Source organism: Betta splendens, chromosome 10 (genome assembly GCF_900634795.4).
Source record: "Betta splendens chromosome 10, fBetSpl5.4, whole genome shotgun sequence".
Lineage (NCBI taxonomy): Eukaryota > Metazoa > Chordata > Actinopteri > Anabantiformes > Osphronemidae > Betta > Betta splendens.
In genome coordinates this window covers 5,258,728-5,268,361 of record NC_040890.2, presented here as the reverse complement: position 1 = coordinate 5,268,361, position 9,634 = coordinate 5,258,728, and the positions used below count along the sequence as shown (strand labels likewise).

The 9,634-nt window shown below is 43.1% G+C and overlaps 1 long non-coding RNA gene across 1 annotated transcript; it reads left to right on the top strand.

Moving 5' to 3' along the window:
• The first annotated feature begins 1,940 nt into the window (after positions 1-1,940).
• Positions 1,941-8,953, top strand: LOC129604754 (uncharacterized). The gene is made up of 2 exons (XR_008695936.1): positions 1,941-3,361; positions 3,704-8,953. It is a non-coding gene; the product is annotated as an uncharacterized LOC129604754 (long non-coding RNA).
• The last annotated feature ends 681 nt before the right edge of the window (positions 8,954-9,634 follow it).

The window sequence follows — 9,634 nt, the reverse complement described above, 5'->3', positions numbered from 1 at the left end:
TTGGGAGGAACGGGAGTAGACATTTTATTTGCATTCATTAATTTTTGTGTAACCATTCTAACTTCACTTATCCTCGTTGTTTTATACTTTTAAAGACCTATTAAAAAAGCACAAAGGAGGTTACAGATGGAGAAATCGAAAAAAAATTACATTCACTTTGGTGTCTGGTACTTGCTGATTGACGGTAAGCTTATTGCATCACTTCTGGGTACTCAGGTTTGCTGCTGGTACGTGTGTGCGGCAATACTCTTGGCTCTCTTCTAAATAGTATCGCCTTACATTTGGTAGCGAAGAGTCGCAAAACAAGCTTGTAACACTCAAGAATCCTTTTTTTTCATTAAATGTCCTGCTAATCTCAGTTATCTAGTGTTTTCTCTACTAGAGCAGCACCTATCTTACTTTCCTGCTATGGCTTCCCCCTCACCCTCTTGCTCTGTTCGTGTGGTGGAGGTTTCCCATAGAGTGGCAGATGAGAGTTGTCTTTTGTGTGATTTATTATAAAAATAAAAGGAAAAAAAAATTGAGGAAACCAAATCAAAAACATGGATGTTGATCCTGCACATTAAAAAACCAGATGGGGAGATCAGTGAATACACCACAAAGGTGTGATGCAAATTCTCAAGTTGCTTCTACCTTTTAACGCTTCTCTCCGACTGTGGTGGAAAGTCTGTCTTATCCAATCAAATGCACCATCTCATTGCTGTCGCCGTGTGTGTGGAGATCCTCCATCACTGGCGTCTGACTAGAGAGGACGGAGAACCCGAGGACCACAGAAATACAACTCCCCGGCCTTGGGAGCCAAAGTCCAGAGTCTATCAAGCAGAGACAGCTTTTTTAGACAGAGTTTAAATTCACTTTGGAATGTAATGAGCAAAAAGTGAGTCTTCATTGCAAGCAGATAAGCATGAATTTGGATCAACTGAACAAAGAATTGGATCAATTGAGCGTGTATCAGGTGTAAGCGTGTTTCTTCATTGCGTGCGTGGAATTGTGCGTGTGTGTTTGCGATACCGTCGCCTATGTCCTGTGAAAAGGAACCGTCCACCTTCCTCACTCCCCATCCATCAGTCTGATGTGAACGCCCGAGCGGGTGGAGCCTGACGTAGTAAGGAAAAGTTCTTCTTCCAATGCCCCTCCTGACCACAGCGATGACCTTTATTTCTTGGATCCCCTGATGCAGCTCTATTGGGCCAATCACACCTGAAGCCTCTTCTGTTGTTTCAACCAGTGTCTGTGTCAGAGCACATCTTCTCAGATGGAGCTCACTCTGTTGTTTCTCTGTCCTTGTTTTCCTTTGCTGATTGTCATAAGCAGGTGTCTGTGTCAGACACACATGCTTGTAGGACAGTTTCACAGCCTCTGAAGCTTCAGACACAGCCCTTTCATGCTGGTGTAGGGCTTGTAGTAGCTGGTGAGTCTGATGAGCCCAGAACGTGATGGCTGCAGACGTTGTAGGAGTTGGTGAGGTGTCCATGCTGTGGTCTGTGTCCTCCAGCTGCTATGGTATCAGAGCTCCACCCTGGCTTCTTTTTATTGATCAGGCGTTTCTTCACCTTCGGTTTCTCTGCTGATGGTGGGAAAGGAGTGCAAAAAAATTCATCCACAGAGTCTCTTTTCTTCCCTAGAGGTTTTGTTTCGATAGTTTTGTTTTTTCAAACCCCTTGTTCTTTTGTCTCTATTTTTTCTTTTAGAAGTGTGTATGTCCTTTACACTACAGTAGGCAAAACCCATAAACAGTTTCCCACTCATGGAAACATGAAACGCACCATATTTACTCGTCTTTTGTAAGGTTGCTATCCGGTGGTGAAGACTCAGATTGCCCCATCTTACAGAGTTCAAAGGTTTCCTGCCTTAGATTTTTTTGTGTTCCGGCCGGAACTTTCCCAAAATTCCATTTATCGGACGTCTCCATAAAAAGGGAACCAACCACATCTGGCGAGTGTTATGGGAAAAATTGCCTCTTCCTTATTTCTATGTGTCTTCCTTATTTCTATGCATTTCTATGCAGTTATTATACGATTTATGACTTATGTTCTGCAATTAATATCTTATGTTTTGTCTTACTGTATGCATTTGACATTTCACCTAGATTGTTCAATGGTTGTCTCTGCCTGATAGACTCTCAACTCTAGCTCCCAAACCCAAGGTCGGGGAGTTGTGTCTCTGTCTGTTGAGACTTGGTGCTCCTTTCTCACAGATAGTTGGACGTCAGCGATGCAGGTGTGAGAAAGTAAAAATCTTCACACACACTGCGACAGGGAGGAGATGGTGCATGTAATTTGATTGGGTTAGAAAGACAGTCCACCCTAGTCGGACAGAGAAGCTAAAAGGCAGAAGCAACTTGAGGATCGTGGGCTCTTTGCATCACACCTCCGTGGTGTGTGCAATGATCTCCCCAGCTGGTTTTTGGTTTGTTGATGTGCACGATCAACATCCATGCTTTTTATTTGCTTTCCCCATTATTTTTATTTTCTTTATTATTTCAATAAATCGCACAAAAGGACAACTCTCTCTCATCTACTTCTTTATGGAAAATTTCCACCACAGAAATTGGCATTGTCGGCAGGATCCCGCGGCAGGTCGTCTGGACGGTGTGACCAGGGACGATAGTCCTGAGGACTAGGGTCGCTCAGTCTCCAAACCTCTACAGACATTTAGAGCTGGGAGGACTGCTCACCCGTCTGGATCGCCTCTGACGAGATCCACGAACTCAGATTCAAACTCAAATCCTAATTTGGCTCGGCTCGGTGAGAGAGATTCCTTTTGATTTGGGAAAAAACAAAAGGATTGGAACTTTTTTTTTAAATTTAGCTGAAACATTTCAATTGGTTGAAAAAAAAGAAAAAGAAAAGAAATCTTCTGTTTGGTTGAAACACTAAATTTGATTAGGAAAATTAATTAGATCGAGAAAAAAAATCCCAATATTACATGTTCTTAATTAGGTGAAAGTCTGCTCTGGGTGGTGAGACGTCGGTTGCTAAGGGTTGGCTCGTGGAACCGAGCTTCCGTCTGTACTGAGGATACAGACATGTTTTTTTGATCTGTGCGTGGTCCACACGTGGGGGACTGAGTATAAAAGACGGCTTCTGAAAGATGGAGTGCGTTTGCAGAGTGAAGTATTTTCAAGATACGAGGGACCCGGGCCTAGAGGGGCCTAACGTTGAGAAAATACTTCGTGAAAGGCTCTGTCGCCAGATCAGGTTGGTTCCCTTTTTACGGAGACGTCCGATAAAAAGGCATTTTGGGAAGGTTCCGGCCGGAACACACAAAAAATCTAAGGCAGGAAACCGCCGGACTCTGAAAGACGGGTTTGGGGCAATTTGAGTCTTCACCACCAGACAGAAACCGTACAAAACTAAACGTAATTAAAGTAAATATGGTTATTAGTGCGTTTCATGTTTCCATGAGTGGGAAACTGGTTATGGGTTCAAAAGGAGAATCGCTTTGTGTAAGGACATACGCACCTTAAAAGAAAAATTAGAGACAAAAGAGAATACTTGAAAAAGCAAAACTATCAAAACTAAAGCCCTAAAAGAAACAAAAGAGTGATGAGAGTAACAGGAAAAAAGGAGATAACAACTCTGGGGAACAATTGTTTGCACTCTGCCACACCACACACACACACCACACACACACACCACACACACACATATCATGCCAAGAGCAAATGCTCCCATTGTTTCTGCTCTCTATCCTAATGCAGAACTGAGCGCGATGAGGGTAAATCCGGATCTGGACTCCTTTCCCACCATCAGCAGAAGAACCGAAGGAGAAAAAGCGCCAACCAACAACCAGAACAGGGTGAAAGCTCTGACACCACAGCAGCTGGAGGACACAGACGCCTCAGCGACTCTCACAACGTCTGCAGCCATCACGTTCTGGGCTCATCAGATGAACCAGCTACTACAAGCCCTGCACCAGCATGAAAGGACTGTGTCTGAAGCTTCTGAAGCCCTGAAAGTGTCATACACGCGTGTGTGTCTGACAGACACCTGCTTATGACAATCAGCAAAGGAAAACAAGGACAGAGCAACAGCAGAGTGAGAAGACGTGCTCTGACACAGACACTGGTTGAAACAACAGGAGAGGCTTCAGACGTGATCGGCCCAAAAGAGCTGCATGCGAGAATCCAGGAAAGGTCTGTCATCGAGGAACAACTGTCCCATCGAAAGGCTTCACCCGCTGGCGCTCACATCAGACTGATGGTTGGGGAAGGAGGAAGGTGACGGTTTTTTTTCACGTGACGTACAAGACGGTACCGCAAACACACACACACACACATTCATACACGCAATGAAGAAACACGCTTACAGCTGATACACGCTCAAATTCATGTTCATGCTTATCTGCTCGCAATGAAGAATCGCTTTTTGCTCAAAAAATCCCACAGAGTGATTTTAAAATGATCACAAACAGCTAAATGACAACTGCTGCATGACCTTACAGTCTGATGGGTTTAAACTATTTTAACTTGCAACAAATTCAGTAATAAAATCCTTTATGTCTCTAAAAATACTTGTGCACAATATAGGTTTGTCTGGCCAGACTATAGAAAAACAAAATCAGACTGTAGAAAAACAAAACCAGACTGTAGAAAAACAAAACAGACTATAGGAAGACTGAGACTGACTGAAACAGACTATTAATGACTATTAAAGGGAAGACGACTATTAGAGAGAAGTAATAATAATTACTGTACGTACCAGACTATTAAAGAAAAACTTACTGTTTCACTGTCTTGTGCAACATCTGCAGCAAGACACCTTAACATTCATTTTTGCTTTCAAACTTGTACCCAGTCAAATTTTTAGGAAGAGATCTCATGTAGTTTAGATATTTGATTGATTTCCACTCCAGACGGAGTGCAGGTTACATCTACAGACATTCTAAATAATCCCTCTTTTGTTGGTGTTAACTTCAGCTCAGCTGTGCTCCTATCATTGGCTGCTGAGGGGGGGCTGTAACTGAGGCCCTCACACAGGCTGCATCACAGCTTGTTTGTGATTTCACACACACACACACTGACAAACTGGCCTCAACTTCCCTCTTTTGGGATGAACAGGTCTGCGCTTGCGATTTCTTTTACTAACGAACAAAAAGATTTTTATTTTTATCCTACAGTTCCACACGTCCCTCTGTGAAAACATGATGGAGACAGATGCAGGACGTGGGTCCTTTCGTGAACAGATGTCAACGGGGTGGAGACTGGTGAACGACTTCTGACCCCATGTGATGTATTCACCTACTTTGCATACTTTAGAAAACTTTTTTTTATTCTGCCTGTCATGTGCAGCAAACAGTGAACTGGGTACCTCCACATTCTAATGACACACATTACACGCTTTTGTTTTTATTTTTATTTTTCAGAGGACGCTCTGACCCAACACTCAGCCTTACAGGAAGCCCTGCTTCCCTGTGGCTCACACACAGACATGATGTAGGTTCGATCAGAGGATGTGAACCAGTGGTCATCACACCTAAATCTGACCACAGACCATGTAAACAACAACACCCTCTTAAAAGGAAGCCATAGATGGTGTTACTGCAGACACCACTAAGCTACTGAAACATTGGATGCTACAGGCCACAAAGAGAGCCTGTCTAAATTACAGTTTGTTCAGACAAAGGTTATTTTTCTGGGTCATTGTAATTACAGCTGATGGCAAATCCATCTCACCCAACAGAGTTAAAGCAATTTGAAACCTGCCTAAACCGTGCACGTAAAAACAGCTGATGTCTTTTCTAGGTCTTTGTTCTTATTGTAGGACCTTCAGTCCTAACTTTACTGTCTTTGAGGCCCCACTCAGGGTTCTGATGCAGACATCTTCATCGTCCACTTCTTGTCTCACGTGGACGTCTGAGGCTGAACAACGTTCACTGACCTCATGCTTGCTCTTTAGTCGACTCCTACTTTGGGTCTCCCTGATCTGACCCTACGCGACCTTTCACTCAAACAGTGGATGAGAAATCAGGTTGTACGACTTCTGTTCTTTTGTCCTCATACTGTGTCTTTGATTCTTTTGGAATAGATCCCACGTTCTACAGCCTGATGGCTTAGATGCAACACCACCTTGCTCAACATGCTGAACGTTACTATCAAGAGGTCGTCTTGAAGTCTAGTGCTTTGCTAAGACACTACTCTGCTCAGGCTGCAGAGTTGATCACATTGACTGAAGCTAGTAAACTAGCAGAAGGAGAGTCTGTTACCATCTACAGACTCCACAGATGCTTGTCACACGTTGGTTCTGTGTGGAAGCATGGAAAGCTTTGAAGTCTGATTGCAAACCTATCTTACATCATGATAAGGTTCTGCTTTGCTGGACGCTGTCCTGCTGCCTAGAGCTAATGCTGTTTGTAACTGTCCAACATCAGTGACGACTTTGTTTCTGCCGACATGCAGCTGCAGACGCTGCTGCGAAGGTCACTGCCCAACAACCCCTCCCTCTCCTGATCCTCGTTTCCTCTCCTCATCCTTGTTTCCTCTCTCCAACTCTCTCTATCCTTTCCTTCCTCTCTCCCTGTGCTTTAAACATTTTGTACCTCACAGGAACGCCGACTCTGGCTGACGAATGGTTCCACCTGTAGCCATGGAGTCTGGTTTGGGCCTGATGGAAGCAGTGCCGCCCAAACACCTTTTTCCCCACAATTCAGATTTCCCAACAGGTGAAAACAGTCGACAGGACCATTACACACCATCCAACCGGTAGACTGGGCGATCGTTAAGGAGTTCAGGAGGAAGCATTGGGACTCAAAACGGTGGCGAGGTCCCTTCCAGGTCCTTCTAACGACCCACACGGCTGTGAAGATCACAGAAAGAGCGACTTGGATCCACTCCATCCAGGAAGGTCCCGGATCCAACAGACTACACTCCATCTACACCACATGGAGAATTCACCACTAACGAAAAGAACTGAGAAGGACGACCCTCGCTGTGCTCACACACGCACTGAGGCGAGGCTGCGTTGACCGTTCAGCTAAAGGTGTGAGCCAAGCGCCGCCTAAAGCTGCACCGGTGAATCACACTATCAGACCATACATCTACACACACGCTCCTGAGAAAACACACACACGAGCAGCCTTGAGTTGCCGACGCTGGACGACGTGTAGACTCTTCACATCACGGGAGTGACAGTGACTCAGACGACATTGGGAGGAAACCTGGCGGTGATAACGAATCCCAAGTGTCTCTGTGATCAGCTGATCACAACCTGAAGAACTCCAACGAACTGTCAATACTTCAACACACAGGTTGGAAACAATCTAATGCTACTGTTCAACAGGAAGAAGCAGATTGTTACGAGACATCAATTGTAAACATGCTTTGTTAGACTTCATTTTATGTTACTTGGATTATTGCCTTTAGCATATGATGTTTCTATGTAACTTTACACACTACTTTTGAATGAGAAAATTCACAACAACAACAACACTGAGTTTAAATATCCTGAAGTTGACTTGGTGTTTAATTTGCTCACAATCACTTTATTCACTGCTACAATTAATTCTATCCTTCATCTACAGATGAAAGACAACACAAGCGGAAATATGCATCATCATTCTGGTTAAATCCCTGAATCTCCTATTCGCTCTAGATGCAAATGTACAATTAAAGATTCGAAAGTATGAAATCTATCTTAAGATTATATGATACAGAACCCCACCGGAAACCTATGGCTATCATACATTAATTGTCTTTATTACATTACAATTGAATGGCCGTAGACACGTTGTTAGCAGAGAAAAGAGGCGGTTGTGTTATGTTTGGAGACGCATGTTGTACTTACATCCTGAATAACACTGATTCTAATGGTATTGTGGCGAAGGCGCTACACGGCCTTCAGAGTCTCAGCTAACTCTGGTATAGATTCTTCCTCTTGGAATTGACTAGACGAAATGTCTGGAAAATGGAAATCTGTTCTCATGTCCACAGCTGTTTCCTTTATCATTGAGATGGCTGTGATTCTCTTGTTTGGTTTTTGCGTTATCCCACTGGTTAGAGGTCTCATCATGCGTGCGACCTCAGCAACACTCTCGTATCAAATGACACAATGCACTATGTTCAAAAATCCCAACTCTAATTCACTTAATGACTTTGACGATTGTCTTAGGCTATCTGATCACAAAATATAATCTGATACAAATATGATTATGAGCTTATTTTCTTCGCATGCCAATACAGAGGTTATTCTTGTATAACTATCCACCAAAAACAGCTCCCAACCTTTTGTCCCTAAGTTACTTGCATTTTATATGAAGGTGTATTTTGAATCTTGATGAGTTAATACCCTTATTGTTTCATTTGCAAGGATCTTTTATTATTACAGAATGTGATGTTGACAATTTTTATTCCTTTATGGTTTGATTAATGTGTAATCAAAAGGGGGGAGTGTTATGGGAAAAATTGCCTCTTCCTTATTTCTATGTGTCTTCCTTATTTCTATGCATTTCTATGCAGTTATTATACGATTTATGACTTATGTTCTGCAATTAATATCTTATGTTTTGTCTTACTGTATGCATTTGACATTTCACCTAGATTGTTCAATGGTTGTCTCTGCCTGATAGACTCTCAACTCTAGCTCCCAAACCCAAGGTCGGGGAGTTGTGTCTCTGTCTGTTGAGACTTGGTGCTCCTTTCTCACAGATAGTTGGACGTCAGCGATGCAGGTGTGAGAAAGTAAAAATCTTCACACACACTGCGACAGGGAGGAGATGGTGCATGTAATTTGATTGGGTTAGAAAGACAGTCCACCCTAGTCGGACAGAGAAGCTAAAAGGCAGAAGCAACTTGAGGATCGTGGGCTCTTTGCATCACACCTCCGTGGTGTGTGCAATGATCTCCCCAGCTGGTTTTTGGTTTGTTGATGGGCACGATCAACATCCATGCTTTTTATTTGCTTTCCCCATTATTTTTATTTTCTTTATTATTTCAATAAATCGCACAAAAGGACAACTCTCTCTCATCTACTTCTTTATGGAAAATTTCCACCACAGCGATTCTACCCTGAAGTATTTTCTAAACGTCAGGCCCCTCTAAGACCTGGGTCCCTTGTATCTTGCAAAAACTTCACTTTGCAAACGCACTTCATCTTTCAGAAGCCGTCATTTATACTTGGTCCCCACTCACGGTGTGGACCACACGCAGATCAAAAACCTTGTCTGTACTCTCTGTACGGACAAAAACGCGGTTCCACAAGCCAAACCTTAGCAACCATCGTCTCACCACCCAGAGCAGACTTTGACCTAATTGAGAAAATGTATTATTGGGATTATTATTATTTTAATGTAATCAATTTCCCTAATCAAATTTAATGGTTCAACCTAAAAAAAAAAAAGTTTCAATCTCTTTTTTTTCAAATCAAATGGATCACCACAGAAAGAAATCTCTCTCACCAAGCCAAGCCAAGTTAAGATTTGAGTTTGAATTTGAGTTCATTGGAACTCGTCAGAGGCGATCCAGACAGGTGAGCAGTCCTCCCAACTCTGAATGTCTGCAGAGGTTTGGAGCCTGAGCGACCGTAGTCCTCAGGACTATCTTCCCTGGTCACACCTTCTAGACGACCTGCAGCGAATCCTGTACCTTGATGCCAAAAATGTGGTTAAATTTACCATTAACAAGCAGTTGAGAGAGTTG